The sequence below is a fragment of the Falco punctatus genome, assembly GCF_963210335.1.
Source record: "Falco punctatus genome assembly, chromosome: 5".
NCBI classification, from domain to species: Eukaryota; Metazoa; Chordata; class Aves; order Falconiformes; family Falconidae; genus Falco; species Falco punctatus.
Genome location: NC_137584.1, coordinates 64,874,009 through 64,899,240, shown reverse-complemented (window position 1 = coordinate 64,899,240; position 25,232 = coordinate 64,874,009). Strand labels below are relative to the sequence as shown.

At 43.4% G+C, this 25,232-nt stretch overlaps 1 protein-coding gene across 2 annotated transcripts in view; it reads right to left on the bottom strand.

Moving 5' to 3' along the window:
* The window catches only part of FYN (FYN proto-oncogene, Src family tyrosine kinase), a 142,726-nt gene extending 117,961 nt beyond the window's left edge, over positions 1 to 24,765 (bottom strand). The window contains exon 1 of one of the 2 annotated variants that reach the window (XM_080388196.1): positions 24,345 to 24,765. The gene's annotated coding sequence lies outside the window, so the exon portion shown is untranslated. The remainder of the gene's footprint in view (positions 1 to 24,344) is intronic. The other variant, XM_080388198.1, reaches the window with a different exon arrangement.
* Between the last annotated feature and the right edge of the window lie 467 nt (positions 24,766 to 25,232).

Here is a 25,232-nt window from a genome sequence, read left to right as displayed (position 1 = left end):
TGTCTTGCAGACAGCAGGAGAAAGGAGGCTGTCTCCTGCTCCCCACAGTGAGAACCCCCACATCTCTCTCCAGCCAGCAGCACTACACCTGCCTGTCATCATCTCTCTCCCATAACTTGTCTTGAAAAACCACTACAACAGCTTGAGCAAGTCTCATCTGACTTCTAGGCTTGAACTCAGATATTCTTTCACTGCCTAAATCTCTTCCCTCACACTTCACCAAAACACTTTTTTTCGGTTTTTTTTAATGTTTTTTTTTAATGTTCTCTTTTGTTCTTTTTTTTTTTCCTTTTACTCTTCCAGGCAGACCCCAGTAAAATCCTTTGTACAGCAACTTTTGCTCTCTGTACCACATTCAATTTGCATCTCCCAAATAAAATTTCTCATATTTTCTCCCACCAGTTGAAACTTCTGCTGCCAACTCTCCTAGCCCTCCATCAAGTGTATTTGTCAATGTACTTGCAAGTATTCACACTGCAAACATACGTGTGCGATAAAGCCAAGGTATGTGTAGGAATAAGTTGTCAAATAGATTTACAACTTGAACAAGACATTAACCTCCCTCCCACTTCCCTCTCCCCAGGTCAGTCCTGCTCCAAGGGCTCGTATTCTCCTTCTGCCTGCAGTCATCTCCATGCCTGTCGTTCTGAGCTGCTGCATCCTCAGCTTGGTTCAGCATTTCTGCATTTCAGCATCTTCACCTCTCTCACTAGCCTCATGCTTAGACTGGGATAGACAATGCAAAAAACCATTGTCCCACTCTTTAAGGTCAACCCAGTTTAAACATAAAATCTCTGCCCTGTCACATCCCAAGCAAGCACATTTTGAAATACCAAAATGTGTATTACTGCATTTAATAACACAATCGAGCAGCTTTCTGGTCAATGAACATACAGCAACTACGGTGGTTTTGTAAAAAACTTCTTTTGACTTCTTTGCTTCAGCCCACTCTCATCTGTATTACACAGTACTTTACAGGGTTGTTGCATAGTTCAAGGCTATGCTTTTTGCTTTAGCTTCAGCATTTCTGCCTTCTGTAGACTTTTTCCTGTCCTGGCTGTATTTTATGTCTCCACCAACTCCTCCCTAGAACCTTTTCTCAACCTTTATTAAACAAACAAACAAAAAAAACCAACCACCAAAACCCACACCCATATACTTTTCCTCACCTTACCCACAGTCTGACAGATGCCCACTTAAACTCCCAGGCTTGCTTGCGATCTGCTGCCTGCACACTCTGCTTAAGAGCACTTTCAGGCAGCTCTTTTCCCCCCACCTCCCTGTAACACACACTGAAGCGGGGAAGAAAGCCCACCTGGATACTGCTGCTCTTTCTCCTTTACTTTAGGAAAGTGTAACTCTGGAGTGCTGCTCTCTTTCAAAAAGAAGGCTGGATGAAGCTATGATCTCCCAGACAGGATCAGTCCACCTCAAGTACAGAAACAGGGTTTGTTCCCAAACAAATAAACAGCTTCCACTGAGGATGGCAGGAAAGCAGCACAGAAAAGGAGATACTGAAAACACGTCATTTCTACTAAGTCTTTGTCAGTGAGTCTTCATTTCTTCACTCCTTGCAAAGTCTACAATACCAATCCACTTAAACATTAGTTTGCAAGAACCTGCGCCTTCCTCCTCACTGCCTATTTCCTGCCTTGAGCATGTTCACAGGAGGGTTCACAATCCCTTTACTGTCCTCTTCATTAGCAAGTATGAAGCCTTGCACTTTACAGCTTTCTGTGAGCTCTAAAGATCAGGAGATATAGTACTAAAATGCAATTTTCTTGCAAGTAAGCACAGGAAAAATTAAGTGGAACGAAAACCTGCAAACACTAGTTACTTTAGCTGGGCTTGTGGTTCGTGTTAAGATGTCTCCCTTTGTGGATAAATAGTACTTTTTCTTCAAAGACTGAACAGGACAAGCAACATCTCCCCAGATTGTTCCACTAACCACTTTTTCCCTGAAGACAAACTCAAAAGACTTTTCACTCCGGTTTGCTCCCTGCCATCTCCAGCTGAGCAGCTGACAGATACTTCAACTTGCCCAGGTTGGTGCGATTTTTGGGACTGGAAACAGGACATTGGTGTCACAGAAAGTGGATTGCTGAGGGAGAGGACAAGAAGATACAGGTAAATCGAAATATCTCCTTTAAATCCTTAAAAGTGTTTGGAAATCATGTAGATGTGGCATTTTCTCCTAGCAGGCTCCAGCAGTGTTTTGCAAGGAGGATTTTCATTGAGACACAACAAGACTGAAACTGGGCTTCATTGAGCTCCACAGGTAGCATGAAAGCAGTCTTAATAAAATAACAGATGGCAGACAATTTCGATTATTAAGGAAGCAAAACCCTCAACACCATGGGCATCTATTGCCCTTCCACAGTGTTTTTGTGGCACGGATGCTTTGGTCACATAGTAATACAATGTGTACTATTGTAATCTTGCTTAAAGGCATCTCTCCTGGACTCTGAGGCAAGTGGACTAGAGCTGCATTTCATACATTTTTTTAATTGAATATTTTTTCCTTCACATGCTGTTTTAACAGATGAGTGCCTCCAAAATGAATCACAAAACGACTGTTTCTCCACAAACATACACTATTGCAGGGAAGTAAATGTGTCAGCACAAAACCAGCACACTAACAAGCTTAAATAAAAACAAGCAAAAAGACAGTATTAAGACCAAAGGGCCGTACAGTCCATTTGGGAAATGCTTCCTGCAGCTGGAGTGAGAGAAGCTCCCTGCAGCACTAACATCTGCATGAGCCAGAGGGATAATTTCTTTCCCCCTCTCCCCAGAAAGAAACAGGGAGGGAGAAGAGGAAATGGCAGACTGCAGATAATCTCTATTTTACATTGACAGACAAAATGACAATGGAAAAGACCACTGTCCTCTGGAGACCACAGGAAACCAGTCACAGGATATGGCACTTCCAATTCAGTAAGTTCAGTGTACGCTCTTGGCCGCTTGTGTCCTGAAATACAGATGGATTTTTCTTAAAGCTACAACCACAAGCAGCATCACGTTTTGCAGATCCTCTTACTATTTCTATGTTAATATGAGCATATTCTAAAATAAATACACATATACTTAAGTCTAGAAACAATGATACAAAACCTCTTTGATACACATATAGCACTTATGACCTTGTTTACTTAGCTCCATTAAGCGCAAAGAAGAAAACCTCTCACAGACACACCTGACCTGTTTTTTTCTGTTTAAAGAAGCAAAACCAAAATTGCAAATCCTAGTTCCATCAAAAGGCTTTTATGTAACCTTTTCTCAGAGCACAGTATCAATGTTTACCCACCTCGCTCAAAATGTCATCAACATCATGTTGGGGACATGCAGTAAGAGTATGGGCACTGAACCAGCTTTTATTAATACAATAATGTTAATGGGCACAGGAAATGATTGGGGTTTGTGTTTTTTTTTTTATTTTCTTTAGACACCTTAAAGTGTTTCATCAGGTGTCCAAATACTTCTGACCAAGGGCTTTTCAGGATTTTTCCCCCTTCTTTTTTTATTATAACTCATAAGCAGCTTATATAAGCATATCAGGGATTATATGAATAAAATGCTATTTTGTGGTTTTAAAAATATTTTTACTTCAAATAAATGTCAATTGCCAAACAAGATCTTTTCTCCTTCTCTCCCATAACCTCCTCTAACAAATTCTCCTCATTTCCTCTAAAAGCCGAGGTGGTAGTAACAAAACAAAATAAAACAACAACAAAAAAAAGGAACATAATTAATAACTTTTCAGAACTCTGTCTGATAATACTTATTGTTATATATAGTTATTTTTATATTATTAATATAAGTGATACAATATCTATCTGATAATAAAATAAGCCTGTCACATTCAATTTAAAAAGCCATTTTGACACTGAAAACCATAATTTTTCAAAAACCACAAAGAACTTAGCTTTCCTTCCTATTCATATATACAAATTTTTTCTGACTGCCTCATTACCAGTTGCTCAGTGGCTGCCTTTATGCCTTATATTTCCTTGCACTCTGTCAGTACATATGATGAGGAAATTTCAGTTCACATGTAACAAAGGGTTCATTTACAAACATCTCATTTAGAAAGTAAAAGTCATACGTAGTTTCTTCCTTGCGTGTGTTCTGTGCATCCTATAATCTCACTTACCAGCACAAATGCATTTCATAATATCTTATCACACCCATTGCAAGCACTCCGGAGATTTATATATTTCCCTGAAGTCTCTTGCTGAGTCAGAAAAGGACGACAATGACTTGATGAGTTTGTGCTTTGGCATGCAGGGGTGACCTCCAAACAGTTTTGAGAAGTGTTTTACCACTTATTTGTAAACATAAGATAGACTAGGTTACAAAGTTAAGAAAAATTAACCTGAGAGTATTAACTGTCAAATGAGATGAGGGAAGTGAAACCATAGGACTGGAATGCTTCACAGCAATGCATGAAAAGGGGTGGTGATGGTTAATTAAGATTGCGCTGGTAAGTGCCAAAAGTCAAGTTCTCAATATCCCCTACACATTTCAAGTATAATTAGGTTTAAAATAAAACAGAGTAACAGTGCTGACAGACACGGGATCACTTGTTTATATTCTGACTCTGCTTTGTGTTACCTGTAAAGGACAGTAAAGTTTAATATATATCTATAAAGAGCTGCTTCACATTCTAAGGTTTAATATATATGCACAGAGAGCTGATTCACATTCTTCAAGACCTGAAGGCTCTTAGCATGGCACAGACCGGACTCCTATTACTGCTTAAAAGAAGAAAAAGTCACCCAAAACCACACAGTATGAGTCAGATAGTTAGAACAACAGAAGTCCGGGTTGTAAGATCCTCCAGGGTGCCAGGTTTCCTCACACTTTATAAAACACACTGTCTCTAATCCACTCGGGTGCCTCAAAGCCGACCCGTGGCTCAGACCGTTCCCCTCCACCACCACGTACAACACTGTCCCACGCACAGGAACAGAGATGAGGAGCCTGCAAACGCCTACAGTCCCAACAGCACTGAATTTCCGTTCTGCATTTGTATCTTTCTTGTTTCTCACTCACACAAAGGCTGGTTTGTCATCTTCACCACAAGCACTGCAGGCAACAGCAAATTAGTGTGGTTCACATGTGCTGACTTGCAACACCAGTTCGCGGCGAGACCTCTCCAGTTATCGAGTGTGCTGCTTCAAACCTGAACAATATAAACCTTCACTCCTTAGCTTCCACTCCCCCTCATCCCACTGCAGATTCATATTTGAAGATCAATTACACATATTTGCATGACAAAAATATTAAGGTTAAGCACACAAACACTAGACTTTCCAGAGCTGTTACTGGTTGTGCCACCTGCCCACCCCCAACCTGCCTGTGACTTCACTGTGATGAAGTTCTTAATTATATGATCATACAGAATGTTTTCCTTAAGAGCATGGTCCCCTTCAGTGCCTAAAATGGCTGGTGCTTATTCAATGTAGTAATTTAATACTTTTTTTTTCCTTTTTGACATTCACTGTCATTTCACAGAGTACCCTTCCTAGCCTGCTCTGAAGACACAACCAGTTCACTCATGGGTCCCCGCACTGCTCAGCGCCTGAGCTTTCCCTCACAAAACATGCATTTTTTATAGTGTCTTAAGACACCAGGAGTATTATTGGCACTTTATCACAAAGAGAAGATAAATTCAAAAGTGGCCTTTATTTAGGTGCCCAGTTTGAGACAACCCAGGCCTGACTATGCAGTACACTCACAGCAATGAGTCCATTGACTTCCTTTGCAGTTGCACGCACTTGACACTTCTCCAGTCACCCCACAGTCTATCAGCACAGCTACACAGCAAAGTAAGTCATTTGTTGTAATGGCATGTGCTTAAGTGGATTTTCTTTCCCAGGTGCCTAGCAGATCCTTGCTTTTTCCTTCCTACAAACACCCCCACCTCCTTCATGTGGCACTTCCCAGCTCCTGTGACAGACGAAGCTGTGATTTGGCAGAAGCCAATCTCTCCCATTACTGTCTCTGTCTGCTCATGGGTATACTGAAGGACATGGAGATCTTCTCAGCTGCAAAGCCCAGGATAACACCATGCAATTAAAACGCAGAGTATAATACCCACACACTAACACTGCAAGCACTTACACATCCTTGACTTAAGGAAAAAAAGTAATCATGGAAACGTTCTTTGAAATGAGGCTATTTTAAGATTGTTAAAAGCAAACTAACCTTTCCCATCCCCTGAGAAATTTTCATCACATGAGTGCCCATGATTAATCAGCAGGCTGATGCACAGCCTCTCCTTTTTAAGCTCAGGGAGAAACTGGAAACTTCACGCTGCTGCTGCTTCTACCTCTGTGCTAACCAGAACTGAGAGGGAGGGCAGGGAGGTACACAGCACTTCATTTACCAACAGATTTCATGGGTTGTTGCTATGACCAGAAGGGAAGAACTCAAGTCCTCATTTCAATTACCTCTAGATCAGACAAACCAGACTCTGGAATCCACTTCTTCCTCAACCTGCTTGAAAGTCTTTTCCCTGCTGTGGCCTATGCAGAGAGGCTAGAGAAATCAGTCAAGTCAATTAAAAAGGAGAGAGAATGGGAATGGAGTACCTGAGCAGCCTTGAAAGATGGAGAAGGCTTTTACAAAGAGGCAAGTTTTGCTCAAAGTGACTGTAGTTTACTAGCAGAAGTAATGCAGGCAGGAATTACACACAGGCTTTCAGGGCCTGTGCCCTTTCAGTCTTCTGTTTCTTAACATACGCTGAAGATAACAGAGATGCGTATGAATACTGATGTCCGCTGGATAGAAGAAGCTCTCCAATGACTGAAGCGTAGAAGAGAGCAGCTAGGTATGTTGGAGATGCTCTTCCCTTGAACTCTCTGAGATTCAGTAATAACCTGTGCTCACCATGTCTCAACTTATACCATTAAGGCAGGAGTGATTTGAGATCCCTCCTCATCCTAAGTTTCTACGGCGCACAACTTTGTGCCTGCCACCCTCTGGAACCATTCTCAGAAAAGCAGATTCATAAAACCTCACCTTGCGCTCGCCCGCCCTTATTTCAACATGCCCGTGTGCTTTGTGGTTTAAGGCCTAGCCTGAGTCAATGCTGATTTAAATGCATACATGTTATGGCAGTACTGGATACAGACACTGCAAAAAGCCAAGTGAGATACTTGGTAGAGATTATGGGCAGGCACTCCTCCCACTTAGCACCCATTACAGAACATTGCTGAGGTACACGCACTAACAGCAACCAGAAAGCTGTGGGCACATGTTTGTAACTGAGCAATAAAAGACTATTCTTTGCCATACCAGTACTTAGGAAAACCAATTTCCCTTACAGAAGCACTAGGTTATTAGTATAGAAGTATTGGCAACACTTTAGGAATGACACATCTCCGAGCACTTCACTCTCCTTTAACAGTAGTGTGGCAAGTCTCTCTCAAAAGCAGCAGGACTACTGCAACTGCAGGCTCCTAACTCTCTGAAGTAGCTGTGAAATGATCAGTTCTGGACATGTATTAGCAGCCCACACAAATATATAACACAGGGAAGATAACAAAACCAAATTACTACATACACAGTATTTCCTTCTAGACACTTCTGTGTAGCAGTTTAGGTGAAGATGACTGGGAAGAAAAGAAGGGGCTGTGCCAGTTGTGAGCAGGCACAGCTAAACCTACTGGAGTTTAGGGTGTCATCATCTCCGTGGTGAGGTTAGATGTCCGCACCGTAACTGCCTGCAGCTCAGACAGCCTGCAGCTGTCAGGATGCCTTCGTAATGTCAGCCCAGGTACTCCAGGAACAGCAGTGTGGACAGATGGACAAACCCCCACACTCCCTTTTACCCTTTTCACCAAGACCAGGGCCAACACCCCAGTCTGAGCAAGCTCCCCAGGCGTGAGCAGCCTGTGACGGGCAGACACAGCCCTTCTGCTCTCTCACAGGCTCCTGTACTTAACAGGAGAGTAAAACCAACACAAACCATGCCTCAGTGTAACTATAAGGGTCTGACTCAGAGCTCTGTACAGAAAAACGCTAGCTCATCACGTGTACAAGGGCAGCAGCCTCTGGCAGAAGGGCAAGGTGAGACCAGTAACACATTAAAACACAAAAGTAACATAAAAAACACATTACAAAATAAATTAAAAAGCACTGTCAAATCTTGAATATATCTATTAGAACCCTCACATGGGCAGATAAATCCCTTTCACTGTATCAGTTTAATAAAAGAAAATATCAAATTAAGCCAAGTGGCACAATCTGTCCAGCCCTACTCAATGAGAACTAATACAGTATGCTTACCCGCAAAAACTGAAAAGAGAAGATGGCTAACAAAACTGACAAGTCATCCGATGTTTAACAGGAACTCCCCAAACCCACCAAGTTTCTCAGCCACCAAGAATGGCAGCAACAGGTTTCTTCTTCTCCCCCCACTCCTCCTTCCTTCTTTTTTTCTAGAGGATGCATTTATCTTGAAGAAGAAATGCAGAAAAAAGCAGCATGTTGACTGGTACCTTTTGCTGCTGTTGAAAATGCAGAACAAATATGAAGAGTCAGAGCCCGACACTCTCAGAAGAAAGGGCTGTCCCTAGTCAAAACTGCTAGATTAAAATGCAGAGACAGAAGTCTCAGCCTAGAAAAAGAATGGAAAGTTTTGACTGCTCCCCTTTCCTCTCTCTTCAGCCCCAAATTTCTATTATACCAAGTAGTTCCCACAATTGTCGCTGAAATCAGACAGGCCAGACCTTAAAGGACCCAGGCACACAGTTCCTGGAACGGAGAATGAAAGAGATACAAATTAAACTTCATTTTTAGCCTGTTAAAAATCCCTGTTCCTAGGAAAAAAGAGATTGAAAATGACTTTTACATATTCTGCATATTACTCACATGAATTTAAATACAGTAAGGCATTATTTCTGGTTACACACAAGTCAACCATTTTTCCAACAGACTTCAGGAGGAACATTACTCAGATGCAGATGCAGTCAAGTCATGTCACCAAAATGCTATGACTGGGTGGTAAAGCAAGTATGGGAGATTGCTGGGTATGCCTAGAAAGCAAACTGGCTATCAGGTTTTAAAATCCTTTATTAAGCATTGCATGTTCAAGCGGCTTGGGTTACTTTTGTTCTATAAAAGCCTGATAAATAGGTCTATTAACATAGATTCTGCATTTAACAACAAAAAAAGAAAATAAAAAAATTAAAAATTGCTACTTCAGGTATTGAGCAACTAATTTTGGACTTCCTAAAATAAGGGTCACTGAATTTAAATATCAAGTTGTAATCACTGGGCCAACAAAGCTTTGTTTCCTGTGGATGTGCCTTCCTGTTCTCCCCCTTACTTTCTAGTCCTGGATCTTTGAGCCTTCCCTTTCACCCACTCTTTTTTTCCATGTCTGCTGACACCCCAAAGTGATGAGGGAAGAGATACGGCTAGTCAAGCAAAACATAATGTGCTGACTTGGTTTGGCAGCACTCAGTTGCCTGACATCCACGAGCACCAAGCTTGATCCCTCCAGGAGGGCTAAAAGTATGTCTCCTTGGTATGTCTGCCTCTCCTGAAAAAACAGTCAGTCATGAAGATCATTCACAGCCACCTTCAAACTTACTCAGAGATCAAAAGGCTCCAAGTTTGAGGGACAAGTGAATGAACTGTGTAAGGCTTATGCCTACAGGAAATCCAAAATATACAAAAATCTATGCTTTTAACATTTATTTCTTTTCCATATAAAAAAAAATTACTATACTCTTTAATACTTTTTAAATTCTGCAATATGCAGTCAACTGTATTGTGTGGTCTCTCACACTACAGCAAGAGGGACAGAAGACTGCAGGTATAGTTTCAGGAAGCCATAAAAGTGGCACATATCTTCAAGTATTCATCATCTAGACATGAAGAATTAATTCTACTTCAAATTATTAAGCTTAATTTGTTTGATAAATATTGTTCCCAAAGAAAGAAAATTTGTACCTAGGGAAAAAATGAAATGGTATTAAAAAACTGAAGCAAAGAAACCCGATCCAAAGGTGCCAACAAGGAACTTAAAATTTATTTTGAGAATTTTGGCAACTCATCATAGGTGAGCTCTCACAGGAATACCAAAATTAGGTTAGCAGTTTCTTGTGAACATCAGGTAAAGAAAAAAAAAATAAAAAAAAAATCAAGAACTACTGCCAAGAAGGTTTAAGCTGAGTTTCAGGGCTTAGCCACTGCTGAGTAGTAAAAGGTCATCCAGGTCTCACTCCCCTTGAGTCAAAAAAGGGTCAGATTTCTTCTTTAATGTGTTACCCGACTCCCCTAGAAAAACCCAAAACCCAAAGAAAATCTATTCAAACCCAGTTATCTACATATACAGGCAACAGCATGTACTATGCCTCTAATCCAAGCACATGGCACATACTCAGGTAATTTGCAAAATTAAGGTTTAGTGATTAAGCTATTTGAGACCCTCCCTACCCCTTTTTTGTTTTGTTTTAATACATTGTATCCCTTCCTTTGCCTCTTTAGCAAATGTGGTAATTGTTTTTAAGCTACTAAAAATTAAGTCTTGACAAGAGTGACACTTAGAAATTCCTACAACAAAGAACCAGAGGGAATAAGAAGCCACCTCGAAAGAGCAGTCAGTATGTTATGTGCTTAGGGTCAAAAACTAAGAAGCTGCTTTTCAAGCAGTAATCCACCACAGCTTGTGAGAAAATAAATTCACAAGATGATGGGGGGGGGGGGGGGGGGGGGGGAGGAATCTGGGAATCTGACTCACATTTATCATGTAAAAGGGCCATTTCTGACATTTTTGGTTCATACACATATCGTGCACAGGCAGCGGGTGTGCCTGAACAGCCCAAGGTCAGCTATCCTGGAAAGCATTCACATCTTCAGGAGGGTATGATATTTGGCTGGGGAGAGAGTTGGTGGGCTTGTGTGTTTGGGCAGCACTACTGATGTTTTAAGTATTGCGAAACAGAGGAGAGAAAGTAATTTTGAATTACTTACTTCTCCTGAACACCACAGTGGGATGGCCTCAAGTGCCTCATACTGAGCAATGCCCCAGCTCTTACCATTCCTTTTATAGAGGCCTTTGCTTCTTTAATATTTTTTTGCCAGAGGCATTAAAAATGATGTACAAAGAAGTCAGTGTATTGCTTGGAAACATCTGCCAACATTAACAGAAGAAGAAAACAGAACATTTTTAAGGATCATATTCTCTTACACCCTTCTATGTACCAGCAATTTCAAACCAGCATATATTAGCCACAAATCAACTCTACCGACTATCTTCCAGATAGGGCGATCAAAATACATGTATTAAAAATACCCAAGTTCCACTGGTGGAACCAATCTCCAACATGACTTATATATCCTAGATTTAATCAGAAGGTGTTAAAAAGCACACACACATTTATTCCATGAGAAAAAGACCACAACCTTAGAGACTTGCAGTGGCAGCTCCTACCAGACTGCACTGAACCTTGGTGACCCAATGAACTCATGTAACACCTTCAGCTCCAAATTCCAGCCTCTTCCTCTCCTCCAAAACCACTGCAATATTTAAAAATTTGGGGTTGGTAACACTTGCTTCCAGTCCTGCCACCGTCCAGGTTTTACTCAAATGAGTGGTCAGGGACAGGATGCAGCAGACTGAAGGTGCTGGCATTGTCTGGAGTAGGTACTGATCTCCTGTGCTCAGTGCTGTTGCCTCATCTCCTGGAGTTTCTACCAATATTAATATACATTACACACTTTTTTTGGAGAAGAACACCTTTTGCAACTTCTCTAGTTTGGTAACAATAACCTAAGTTATCTTGCATAACCAGTTTAAGCAAATATTAAGTATGAGCTGATATACATCTCCCTCATCTTCCCACTGAAACTATTTTACTCATGCTGCCACCAAACACCAGAAAGCTGGTGAGGTTTTCACATGACTTGTATCAAAACTGGAACAAAAATTCAAGATGCTTTACATTCTCACCTTTTCCCCTTTGAGAGCTTACATACGGCACCAAGTGACCTAGTTTCTTCCTAAATTAAAAGCAAACAAATAGAAGCATGCACCCCCCTCAAGGTGGTCAACCTCATCTGAGCAGCCATGGTTGGAGTTGTTCTCAGGCACTGCCAACAGCACCTGGGGAAGGTCTGTGTCCCTGGGGCGTCCCAGGGGTGAATGTCAACAGGCAAAACTCCACATTTTTCCACATGACCAGTTTAATAGTAACCTTCCACTTTGGTATAGCTCTTGCACATGATCCTTCTGCTACACAATGACGCCTGGGTAACCTGAACAAGCTGTGTAACCCAAGGTCCCTTTCTGTACCAGGTAGGGCATCTTGCTCACCTCTAAGCACCAGTCAACTCAACCTACAACGACAACTGTACGGAGTGAAAATATACAACTAATTCTCTAGGGAAGGGCAAAAAATAATCCATCTTTTTCTTTTTTAATCACCATGAACATAAGTAGTTCTGCAGCATTATGATCAGAGCTTTGTGAACACTCATTAGCTCAAGGATAAACAGCTCATTTGTGTTGGGAGATGAGAGGATTTGCGGGCAAGGCAAGGAAGGTGAGTAACAAAGACAACTGGTGTAAAGAAGCATAAAGACGGGAGTGCTGTAAGCAGGGTTATGGAAACAAAACAGGTGAAAGAGGGACCTCTGAAAGAGCCTCTGGTGGCCAAATACCCAAAGAAAAATCACAGGAGATAAAACTGTGGTGGCAACAGCCAGAGTACAAAGGAAGGCTTTGAAGAAGTTCCCTGGTGGGGACGAATACTGACAGGAAAAAGAAAACCAAGAAAAAGCCTGACAATTCCTCTCCCTTGTCCACCTTCCCAGCTCACACCTCTCCACCAATGCTTCCTTATATACCCACTGAGCTTTTAAGAATTCTTTCTTCTTTGGTTGGACCCACATACCCAGGAGGTTCCTGAGGCACAGCAACCGCTCAGCCCAGCCACCACCCTCGCCACCAGTCAGCTGAGCAGCAGACACTATCCAGTCCACACCCCAGACACTTTGCCCTCTTGCCACCTTTCCAGGAGCCAGAATTTCCTAAGCTAAATACCAGTATATTACACATTAAAGCAGGCATATACGTGCAGAAGATTTATGCCTTCAGCAGCTCTCCCACACTGAGGTGTGAGGACGTCTGAGCTAGGTGATGTGAGCCGCACGCTCCTCGAAGCTGGAGCAACTGCAGGACAAGTCCCACGTGCACAGGTTTAGTGATGATTGTGGGTTTCTCTTGTATTCCGATTGTTCTGGAGTTTTTTTCAGGCAAATATTAACTTAAGTACTTAAACCCATTAATCATAAAATTCTCATTTTGTGTGAGTTTGAAAAAAGAATATGAAAAATAATGATCAACCAGTGTAGGAAGATTAAACCTTTAAAAAGCACAGACTATGGCTAGTCACATGTACTTCAGTCCCCTATAATAGCGCAACTCACAATGATAAGAGTCCCAGAAATCTAGTGGAGAAGAAACACCTTCCGGGTATAAAATCTTAAGCACAGGTTATTGTCCCATAGCTACCAAGAGGCTCATCTGGGTGGCACACCTGTTATTTCAGTCCTCTTATTTGCTACCAAACATTAACTTTAAAGTGGGTAACTTAGCTAATAGCTAAAGTACTGCCAGGAAAACAAAACAGAATACAAACAATGCATCTCTTTCCATATGCTGTTTACTATGCATTTTCTTTGCTGTTTTACCAAAATAATCACTGTGATACAATCTTACTGCTTCAGGTTATATTGCTGTATGCAGCGTGAAAGTCTGGTGCAAAAATCCACTGCAGGGAAAATGGAAATCTTTGCAGTCTTGTGTATGTAAACACTGGTTTGGTCATCTGCTTCATGTAATTGAAGCCAAGGGCCATCTCTGTTCCAGCTCTTTTTGAGGTGATAGAGAAGTCTGCAAGTATTCCCCTGCAAGGGGGAGTTTCCACCTTTCCAGCTTGAGGGAAGTGAAGACAACTGATAGCAACTGAAGATCTGGCACCAAATAAGCAATTTAATTAGCTGGCAGGTGGAGGAAAGTAATTATTCCTCTCTATGCAGCATTTGTGAGACCACATCTGGAGTACTCGGTCTGGTTTTGGGAGTCCTGGGAAAAGAAAGATTGACATACTGGAGTGAGTCCAGTGCATGGCCACCAAGATGCTGCAGCACTTGACATACAAAGGAGAGAGAGAGACCTGGGTTTGTTAATTCATCCTGAGAGATACTCAAAATCTGACTGGACAAGGCCCCAGCTTTGAAGTTAGATCTGCCTTTGAGGTTAGCTTTATTTTGTTCAGGGAGATGATTTAGAGTTCCCTTCAAACCTAGGTTCTTCTGTTTCAATTTTAAAAGGAAGAAGAGCTCATCTCAGAGAAGTCAGAAGGGCCATTAAAAAGTAGAAGAGTTCTTCTAGTAATAGAAGAATAGAACAACTATTAAAAAGTACTTTTAGAAAAGGAGTGTGTTAGCTCTAGAGAGAGATCAGTTACAGAAAATAAATTACTACAATATGGTTGGGGAAGGGGGAAAAAACCTCCGAAATTGTAGGTGATCATTCCTTCATGCAAAACTAGTTTTGTTTTGTTTTTTTTATCCCCCCTAAATTAAAAGCATGATGTGAAAGAGTCCAAAGCTACATACTTGTCGATATACACAGGTTTAGCAAGTTCCCATGCCAACAATCATAAAGTAAATCTACATGATGTGGTTTGACTGCCATTTTCAAGATATTTTCCTAGAAATTATACCTCACAGTGGCAATGTATTGCTGATTACAGAAGAAATTCTTATTATTGCAGTTTGTGGTGACTGCATTATTGGCAAACACAGACCTTATTACCCTTGCAGAGTTGTTCATACCTGCATTCTCTTAAGATCTGTGATATCTCACTTTTGGAAGAGAATGTTAACAATGGTCCAGTGGCTCTAAGAAATCCACAGAAATTTATTAACACTTCAAAATTAAATTTGAGACAATAAGCCCTCTAAACCAGTTTACTTTGAAAAAGTCTCAGTCATCAAGTACTCTCCCACTCTCATGGTGACATAATTTGAATGTCGATTACATCCTTCTTTAAAAGAGGAGGATTGAAAACAAATGCTGCATACAGTTGAAGTCTTTTTATTAGGTAGCTGTCATGGATGGACTTCCCAAGGAACGTAATCGTTCTTCTTCAGCAGGGCAGATAATGTTAAAAATAAATAAATAAATAAATAAATAAAAGATTAGTTGTATATTTAGCAGCAATTTTTTAAAAGCTAGTTTGAGTAGTCTTTGGTGCCATGAAAATGAACATTCATCTAATTAATCTACTCTTTCAGGTCATCACTCTCATGTTTCTTCTTTTTTTGTGTCAAAAAGTAAAACATAGCCTCTACAGCATCACGCATTGCTGCACAGATACACTCACAACAACTATGACCACATCATGATGCTCCTGGAAGCAGTGCAGGCACATCAGCATGATGCTCCTCCTGGGCTGCTGGGGCTGTCCTGACTCTCACACACAAGCTCTTCTGTCCACCTCGGCATGGTGCCATGCTGACATATCCCGACTCTGAGGCCTGCTCTACCCAAGGAGGTAAAACCAAAGCAATGCTTTTTTGACCCACCATCCACATTCAGGTCCAGATTATTCTCAGCAGTCTGGCTGTGCCACGTAAGCTCTAAGAGGATGGCAACTATCTTCTGTAAGACACAAACTTACATGGCCAATCATGGAAGAGTTGACCACAAAAGCAAAATTTGGCTGACTTGTCTAACACCTACAGCTACGCAGTCAGCTTCATAAAGCAGAATGAACTCTTTTGCATGGGGAGGAAACAGAAAAAAACAACCACCCAAACAAGGTACCCTTACAACAGTTCAAATTAAGACTTGCTGAAAATGTAGCAAGAGCAGAGACAAGGTCACCTCACCCTTAAAGAGGTCACTGAATCACAGATGCCAGAGCAAGCCAACAATTTTAAAAAAAGACCTATAAATGAAAAAAGGTTTTAAACCTTTCATAGGACTGGCAGCAAATTGCCTTTAATGTCAAGTCATCAAGTATTGCAAACCAATGCTTTCCCCATCCTGCCTGCAACGACTGAGGAGGAGGAAGAGGGACACAGTCTTCCCTGCACACTTTTTGTCTGTAGCCTTTTTTGTTCCTTTTTGGCAGGCCCACTTGTACATTAGGACAAGGAGTTCCGCAGTTTTTAAGCATGTCAGTAATGCTGCCCTAAGCAAGAAAGACGGTCAATGCTCATCTTCTACCTCTCCCAATGCATACAAGGTCATTTTTGACCTTCAGATGTAAGGGATGTTTCTTCCACAAGGTCACATCGTTCAGCAGCTCTCTTCTCAGCCAGACTTCTGGGTTCATTACATTTCCTACAAAAGGGAAACTCCTAGAGAAGTAGTCAAAAGAAACTGAAGCAAACACTACGTATGTTTTTTGGAGAGCATACAGCCTGTTACACTGAGAGTTAAATCTGGCTCTTCAGCTTGCCAGCTTCTGTACACTGATGGACTTAAAAAGTTTTTCAATAGTAATTATACTAATAGAAGGAGTTGCATTAAATACATGCGTTTGATTTATTCTTTCTTTTAAAGGTGGTTTGCCTCAGTCTTTCTGAGTAAGATTGAAAAGAGATTAAAAAACTAAAAATAAAATAAAAATCCAGTTACTACTTCTCCTCATCAGTCTAAAGTATGAAGTCTTACAAATATAAGAACACTGACCACTCAAAGACACCTGGAGAACTTAATTCTTGGAACAAAAGACCTGTATATGGCTAAAGGCTTTAATTGAAAATCATGAATGACCTCAGATACTGTGCTATTCAAAGGATTCACTTTAAATAGTTCAATTCCTTCTTGAATGGTGAAACCAACAAAGCATTATCAATGAATTTGGAAATGGGACCTAGAACGTCTCTTGCTGAAATCATCAATTCAAATGTTGCCCAGGGTGATAACAACCAGAGATTTCATGTTCTATTGGCTATCTTATAGCCAAATGCCAGAAGGAAATTTAGAAGTTTTCAGTTACTTCCCAGGAAGGCAGACAGGCAACAGAATGGGCACTTTTACTGGTTTTCAGACAAAAAACCTTACTGTATATGGGCGCCCTCTCTGTATTCTTATTATTCAGACCTGCCCATTTTCAAACATTATTAGCATATAGTGACAATGTGCAGGAGGACCTGTCCACAGAGGAGTCTAAAAACATGCAAAAGGTCATTAATTTTACCACCAAAAATAAACTATATGTAAATGCTCAGTGTTTAAGACAAGAAACAGCCTAATAGCCTAGTCAGACAATAAAGGTTTTCATTCTGAGTCTTAGAGATGCTCTTTTTTTTTTCTCCTGGAAGAAAATACATCATTGCTTCCCAGTGAGAGGCTATCCACAAAGAAAAACCCAGTCCCAAGAACAAACAAATATTCTTTAACATGAGAGCTGCTTTCTCTTACACCTGGTCTCCTCCCCCTGGGGTTAAAGCAGCTGGCTGTAGGATGCAACCATCACCATCTTCCAAACAGGGATATCAGCTAGTCTTACACCAAGGCCTAAGAAATGAGCAGGTATGGGATTAAGTTATCCCAGAAGAAGAAAAATACTTCTGTGGAGAAGTGATAGAAGTCCAGAAGTTAGAAAGTAACATACAAGCTTCTGCTGCTTTTTGTTGTTTTTTTTGGGGGTTTGGTTTGTGTTTTGGTTTTTTTGACAGTTAACACAGCCCCTGGAGTCACAGGATGTCAGTTGATACAGAGATAGCTACATCCTTCATTAATATTGTTGTAAAGTTTGTATGGGCTAAAAAAAGAGAGAAAAAGTTTGTGAGCACTCTTACTGTGTGCCTCATGGACAGCCCAGAGCTGACACAAAGTTTTACCTACGTTGCTGCTAATCTCAGCTCCAGCTAGGCGCCAGTGCTTTCATCTCCCGGCACGATGCTGCAACGCAGTACGCTGTCATGGCTTCGGGCTTAGAGAATTTCTGAACTAACCAGCAACAAGTCTTCCCAATTATTTTGAGCAAGAACATCAACTTCAATTAAAAACCCCAGGGCAATTCTGAGTTTAAAGGTCAGGTACAAAAGGGAAAAAAACAAGACGGCAAAAATAAAATAAATTAAAAAAAAAAAAAACCAACAATATCTGTACACTGATATCAGAAGCCAAGATAGGAACTACATGATATTCAAAGTCATGCCAGGAAAACCTTCAGAGTTGCTTCTTTTGTAAGTGGTACAGCTGCAAGTCAAAGATCAATGTTGTGTAAAGTGCTCTTTCACACACAGGTTGTTCTAAAACAAGGGAGGTTGGAAGGTCTTTATTAATACAATAAAAAAGCCTTCAAATGAATGTTAACATTTGTTTAAAAAACCCACACAAGTAAAGTAATAGAAATTGTAAAGAAAAGGGATGCTAGGAACTACCAGATATCACCATTATAGAACTCTAATGGAACAAAAATTTTTTTCTTAAAAAAACCTGAATGGGTATTTAATATTAATCTTCATTCTCATATCCTGTTTAACTTCTCTGTATAGATTCATATAGCAAACTGAGGACAAGAAAAGAATTATCTGGCAATAACATTTTCACCTTGGACTACACCAAAAAGGCTCGAGAACTATTTTTGTCAAATCTGTTAACATGGGAAAACTGGAGCCAAGAGGAAAAGGACAAACAGAGAAGATATTTCATCCAAGTCAAGTCAATCATTTGAGGTTTCCTCCTTCCTCCTCCAAAAATTGCAAAAACAAGAGTTAACTGCAAGTTTAAGTGGTACCAAGCTATCAAAGCAAATACACACACACACACACATGCGCACACAGCTTCCTCTGCCTGCTTCAGCTTGATCTGTTCAATGTCCCTCCACTCCAGGTATTTCTTTGCTTTTTCATATGTTGTGCTGGTGCCATTACCACCACTTTCAGCTTCAAAACACTTTCCAAATTCACCACTGAGAGTGACATAGCTTTGGTGAATAAAACATTTTCCCAGTGTTTCTGGAAGCTTCGGTACTGATGGTACATTTTGCCCGAAGGCCTCAATTTTAGGTAAAAACAGATTGTTACAGCCGTTAAACAGCCAAGGCTTTAGATATTTATCTGTCTTTTAGAGCTCTCAGAACTGTTGCAAGGCAGCATCAAGGATGGGAGGCAGCTCCTCCCCAGGCCACCCCAAGAGCTGTGAAGCAAAGCTATACTCAAGGTAGAGCCTTTGTTCAGGGCTGGCTGCTGATAGTGCCGCTGACCACAGGGCTGTGTCTTGTGGGGACAGCCCGGTAACTGCTTTCACAACACAGGGTCTGATACTATTAAAAGCAGCTCTGGCTCCTTCGAGGAGCTCTGACTGGGCTGCTTCATACTTCAAGGCACTGAGCACATCAGTCAACAGCCGCTTCTCAGCATGCCTCCTTTCTGGTTGTAGCCACAGAGTACATAAAGCAGGATGGGACAAAGAATTTTCGTGGGCTAGAAAAGGCATCCAGTCATTTCTTACTCCTAAAACCCCACCAAAATAAGATAAAATAAATAACCAGAGGGGTGACCTCTGGTCCCATCAAAACATTTTCACATTGCAGCTGTCTTGTATAAACCGTGTCTCAATGTGAGGAACATCAACTAACTTGCTCTAAGAATTTAGGTTACTAGCTTAAACAATTAGGATTATTACTCACAGATACTCTTGGAAATTATAGCATGGAACAAGCACCTTTTAGAGGTGCAAGACTTCCCTGAATCGGGAGATGCTGAGCTGGAAAATATGAGGTAACTTCTCCCCATATCACCTTGTCACAAACATCAGCAGATCCATTCAAATTGGGATATTTTTGATACAGAAAAGAAGCTGCATTTTGGGAAGGACAACAAGTTTAAAATGAATTTGCTGTCCTCTCCCCTGCTAAAAAAAAAACAAACAAATTCACTCAAGCCATCTAATTCAAATCAGTTGATATTGCCAGGCTAGCTTTTTGATGGCTTTTTTTGATTAAAAACATTCATTCAATTTCATGGTATACAAGGAGTAGAGTTGGTCAGGAAAAATATGACAGTCATTTTCTGCAAGAAAATTTAGTTGTAGACATATCTAAAAGCTCCATAAAACTGTTGCTGGTTTTATACTTCAGTAAAGCCAAGATGTCAAAGGTTCTGTTTTGTTCCAAACAGGTGCCAATATTTTCAGTAGAAATCTGTGCTTTCATACAAAGTTACCATTCAAACCAGTCAGAATCAAGATGAGGTGACATGTTTTGATTGACTTGAAGTAATTTTATTTTTCACTTCCCCCAGTAAAAGTGCTGATACTGTTCAGTTTTGTTCCCATTCCAAGTGAAGCAAAGTTCTGAAAATCCTTTACAAAATGTCTTTGTTTTCCTGCAGCCAGTCGTAAGGGGAACAACAGGGCGCTTCTCCTTGGCTGCAAACTCCCTTATGGTCAGGCCTGTTTCTAGTTTCAAGACTCAAGGACATCTCCCGCAGACAGGTTTAACTTGACCATTCTCAAACAGAGAGGTAGCCTACCTGCCTGAAACCAAACCAGTGCTTGAGCATGTTAATAAGCGAGACTGCCCTACAGCACAGTGCTAATGAGGCCCACACACTCCTTAAGGAGCATCACACACTTCCCAGATGTACTGAACCAACTTAAACCTTTCACGTTTCACCTGGATCTGTCATTTCTCAGTCTAGAAGTCAGGCACTAAGGGCAAACCCCATGAGGAGATACACAAACTAGAAATCCCAATTCTTCTACACCTGCATGTTTGTCACCTATTGAAATACAAAATGCAAAGCTTTTGGTTTTCTTTCCTTTTTTTTTTTAATATTAATATCTTATCAAAAGCAGGTTAGGGTTTTTATACTAAGAGCAAGCCACTTTACCATGTAAGACATCCAGCAGCCTGCTGCAGACACAGCGCTGGAGTTTCACCTCCTTCTGAGGCACTTTGCATTGGGTGGTCCTGGCAGCATCTCCCCTGGCTGTTGGGAGTGCAGCTCCAAGGCGCACGGTGTGTTCAGCATGGCGCAGCAAGCAGCTACACGGGTGCAAGATCCACAGAGGTTGCAATCACTCTGATAACAAGGCCTCAGGATGCTTCACACTGAAGCACACAAACCCTTTTGTGGGTTTCACCCCAAGTCGCTGACTTGCATAATACAAAACTGTAGATCTTTTGTCACCAAAGGAGTCCTTAACTGCTGGATTTCAATTAGACTGCTTGGGTGAATTAGATTTGTGGGTGCAAGCCCTGGTTTTGGAGTAATGGGTCAAAATTACTTGAGAAGACACTTCTGTGGGAGCTGCAGGGGTGGGAAAGAGCCAGGAGTTGTTGGTTTTCTCCCTCTGGAAGGAAGGTCACTTTGACAATACACACTGCCAGCAGCAGACCTGCCCATAACGCAAATTACAAAGTGCTGTCCATGACACAAACAAACGCCATTATTATACATTCAAAGTAGTGCCCAAACTGAATTAAGCAGAACTTTACAAAACAAGTTTGAATCAAATATTAATGTGCGCCCCAGAGAAAAGGACGAAGGGAAAACGTGAAAACGTGTCCAACTCTCTTCCTGAAGTAAAAGCACTATAATGCAACAAAACAGCAAAGTAAAGACACTGGTTAAATAAAAGTAATTGGGCATAAGGTGGTCAACAGCTTTAAGCCTTTCTTAACACAACTAAATACATGATATTCTAGACGTACGATATTACAGTGTTATATCATCACAAAGGCACCGGGCAGTTTTCACTCATTTAGCCACAATTTTACTGTGCCTTAAATTCAGTGCAGACTATACCATGTCCAGATTCAGCTTAACGCAGCTAAGCCATAGGGCCAATGGCTGTCTGTATCAGGCTCCACCCATGCATTTTAGATTACACTATTCAAGGCCTTTCATCTAAAGGTATTGTGAAATCTAGTAGAGTATCTCAAAAATAACTAGTTCCCAAGCAATGCTTTATCTTACTCAAATGACACAGAAATTTGTTAATGGGTCCTACCTTTTAAAGGTACTTAAAATGAGTGTTATTAATAAGCAGCTTCTCTGTATCACCTTCTTCACTTCTTACACTGACTGCCATGCCCATACGCCAAAGTTGTTTATCCCTCACTGAAGACATGTATTTATTCATCATCAAAACAATTCCCAGAGAAGCCTGCTCAGGTTTTATACTTAACTGGTATTTCATGCCACTACATCTTCTACCAGCAGGCAACACAGAATTTCTGAAACAACATGCCTGAAGCCTAAACCACAAAACACCACAGCCAGTAGCCTACCATTACACAACCTCATACTGGAAATTCTTATTTTTGCCAAAGATGAGCCATGTATATGAGGCAGTAATTTGTTAGAGGTGGAGAAGCAGCAGGCTTACAGGCACCCTCTAAGAAGCACCTGAACGTTTCAACAAACTAAGAGAAATCTGCAGCCTGCTACCAATAAAGTACAACTTTTGAAGGCATTAATTAGGCAATCTTCCTTTCTCTTTTTCATTGAAATCACAGCTTTGTGGGGTAAAAAAGGCTCAAGAAGGAGCCACTGTTTTTTGTTTGTTTCCCCCCACCCCCAAGACATTCCCTTAAAATTGGTCTTAAAAAAAATGTGAAAAGGCACTGATCTACTGACCTTCATCAAGTGTTACCAGTTTTCTAAGCCTGTACGTGAAGGTGCTGAAAACCCCTGTATCACTGGGGGTAAAGTGACAACCTTTCCACTTTACTGATACCAAGTAAATGTTCAATTGTAAAAACAACTTCTCTCCCCTCCAGTTTCCCACTGGGTCAAGCGGTGGCTGCAATGGATGTAACTGGGAAGCTGGAGATACTGTCTTCCCTCCCTTCCCACTCTGGTATTTTTCTTCTGGCCTCCTTTGTTCACTGAACAGAACTTTGTTTGAAGTGTGTTTTTACTCCTTCACTGCATGACAAACCCACACAGTCAGAAGACATGCTTATAAAAACCATAGATCTCCAGCAGGGAACTCAACGGTGGGTGTAATATTGGACACAGCTCTCCATTCATCATGCACATTCTCTGGATTTCAAGTTGACAGTGTCCCTTTAGCTTACTGTTCCTCCTCATGGGAGATCAGAGAAGTCAACCCTAGTGAAAACACTTCCTCCACCAGCATATAAACAAACAGATCTTCACCCGCAATTGTTCTAAGCTTTAGCCACAGAACGCTAGTTAAAAACATATCAAGAATTAAAAAAAAAAAAAAATGGGGGTGTGGTGAAGAGATACTGGAAAGTGTTACAGTTGCAGGGATGGTGGAAGGAAGGATGTGGGAGTTAAGGAGGTTGTACACAAGGAGGAAAATGAGAAGGTCTCAAAGGCGTTCCCAGTCCTGTGCACGCATTTCAAAAGCCTGGTCCATTCCCACTTGTTATTCAGCATTTTAAGAATCAGAGCATATCAGTGATGATGAACGACTGCAGAGGGCTGCTTTCCACTCAGCCTAAACCTTCTCCTCCAGCACCAGCTCAGCCCTGCCCTCCCCATCACTGCCGAATGGACCACGGTACCTTGGTCTTGTTTTCACAAAGTGACCCCCTTCCCTCCCCAGCCCTCTCCCAGCACACACGCAGAAGCCACACAGGGCAGAACCGAGGCGCGTTCCCAGGGAAGCGGAGACTGAACGGAGCGTCGCTCGGGCGGTCGGGCGACACGTACAGCGCAGCTCTGCAGGCGCAGCAGGACGCTGGCACCCGCGGTGTGGCCTTTGGTACCTCTCGCTTATCTAAAATGTGGCTGGGAAGGAGCTGGCACCAGATCAGCGGCCTCATCTGGGGAGGCACAGAGAGGCTCTAGGGGAAAGACAAGAAACAAGCCTCTTTTCACATCCTACCACCCTTGGGCATTTTGTGCGTCCCTTCTTTTCTTCCCTGAAAGAGGCCTTTGTCACAGACGCGCAAATCCTATACGATTTATTTCAGGGGGAAGAAGGTCTTTTTATTTACTTCCCCCCTCCCCTTTTTCGCAGTTCGGCGACAACAAATACAGCCCTGTGCTGCGTCCCCTCTCCCCTCCCCGGCCGGCGGCCGCGGGGGCGGGGGACACGGGAGACCCCCGGGCACGCAGGGGCGCAGCGCCCGCCGCGGCACCGGCCCTCCCCGCGCTGCAGGCCGCGGCCGGCGGGGCAGGCGGCGGCGGGGCTGGGGGGTGCGTGGGGGATACCCGCAGCAGCGCGGCCGCCTCCCCTCCCCGGCAGCCCCCGCACCCCATCACCGCCCGGGCGCACAAAGGAAACAAACGCGCCGCAGCATCCACCCCCCGCCCCCGCTCCCGCTCCCCCCGGGCGGCGGCGGCGCGGCGGGCTCCGGCCCCTCCGTTACCTGAGGCTCGGCTCGGCTCAGCTCAGCGCAGCGCGGGGCCGGGGCGGCGCCGCCGCACTCACATCCTCCTCGCTCCGCTCCTCCGCCCGCTGCTCCCGCCCGCCCGGCCGCAGCGAGGGGCGCCGCTCCGGGCGCCGCTGCCTCTCCCCGCGGGCAGACGCGCTGCGCCGAGCCCCGGCCGGGCGCGGAGGCGGCGGCTTCGTGCGGCGGAAGAGCCGCAGCCCGAGCAGGGATGAGCTCGCACGGGCTCTCCGCTCTGCCGCTGCTGCTGCCGCCGCCGCCTTGCCTCCGCTCCGTTCCGCTCCGCCCGGGTGAGCGCGGCTCGGGCGCTCCCCTCCCACCAGGGCTCCTGACAGATGGCGCAACCGCAGCGCCGCCGCCGCCCGGCCCCGCTCGCCCACCCGGAGCCGGCAGCCGCCTCCCCCCGCCCGCCGCGCCCCTCCGCGGAGGCGGCCGCAAACTGGCAGCGCCGCCGGCCTATGGCGAGGTGCGGCCGGCAGCTGCCGCCGTTCTGATTGGCAGGTGGCGGGGGAGGCGGGGCGGCCGAGGCGGCCCCTCAGCGCCTGCTGGCCGCGGCCGCGGGGAGGGCAGCGCCTGGCCGCCGTCCCCGGGTAGCGGCAGCTGCTGCGGGCGGCCCGCGGGGTCCCGGCAGGGCCGTGCGAGAGGCTGCCCGGGGCTGGAGGAGCCGAGGGCGAAGCGGCCGGGAGGGAAGGAGCGGAGGGGTGGCCGGCCCGCGGAGGGGTCGCGGCCGGCCGCTGCCACCGCCGGAGGGATGCGCGCTGCTCCGCGCCCTGCTGCGCCCACCCCGCCGGGGCTCCTCTGGGGGGCGGGGGCTGGGCATCTCAGCATCCTCGCTGAATGGGAGAACAACCTTAAGCAGATTATGCC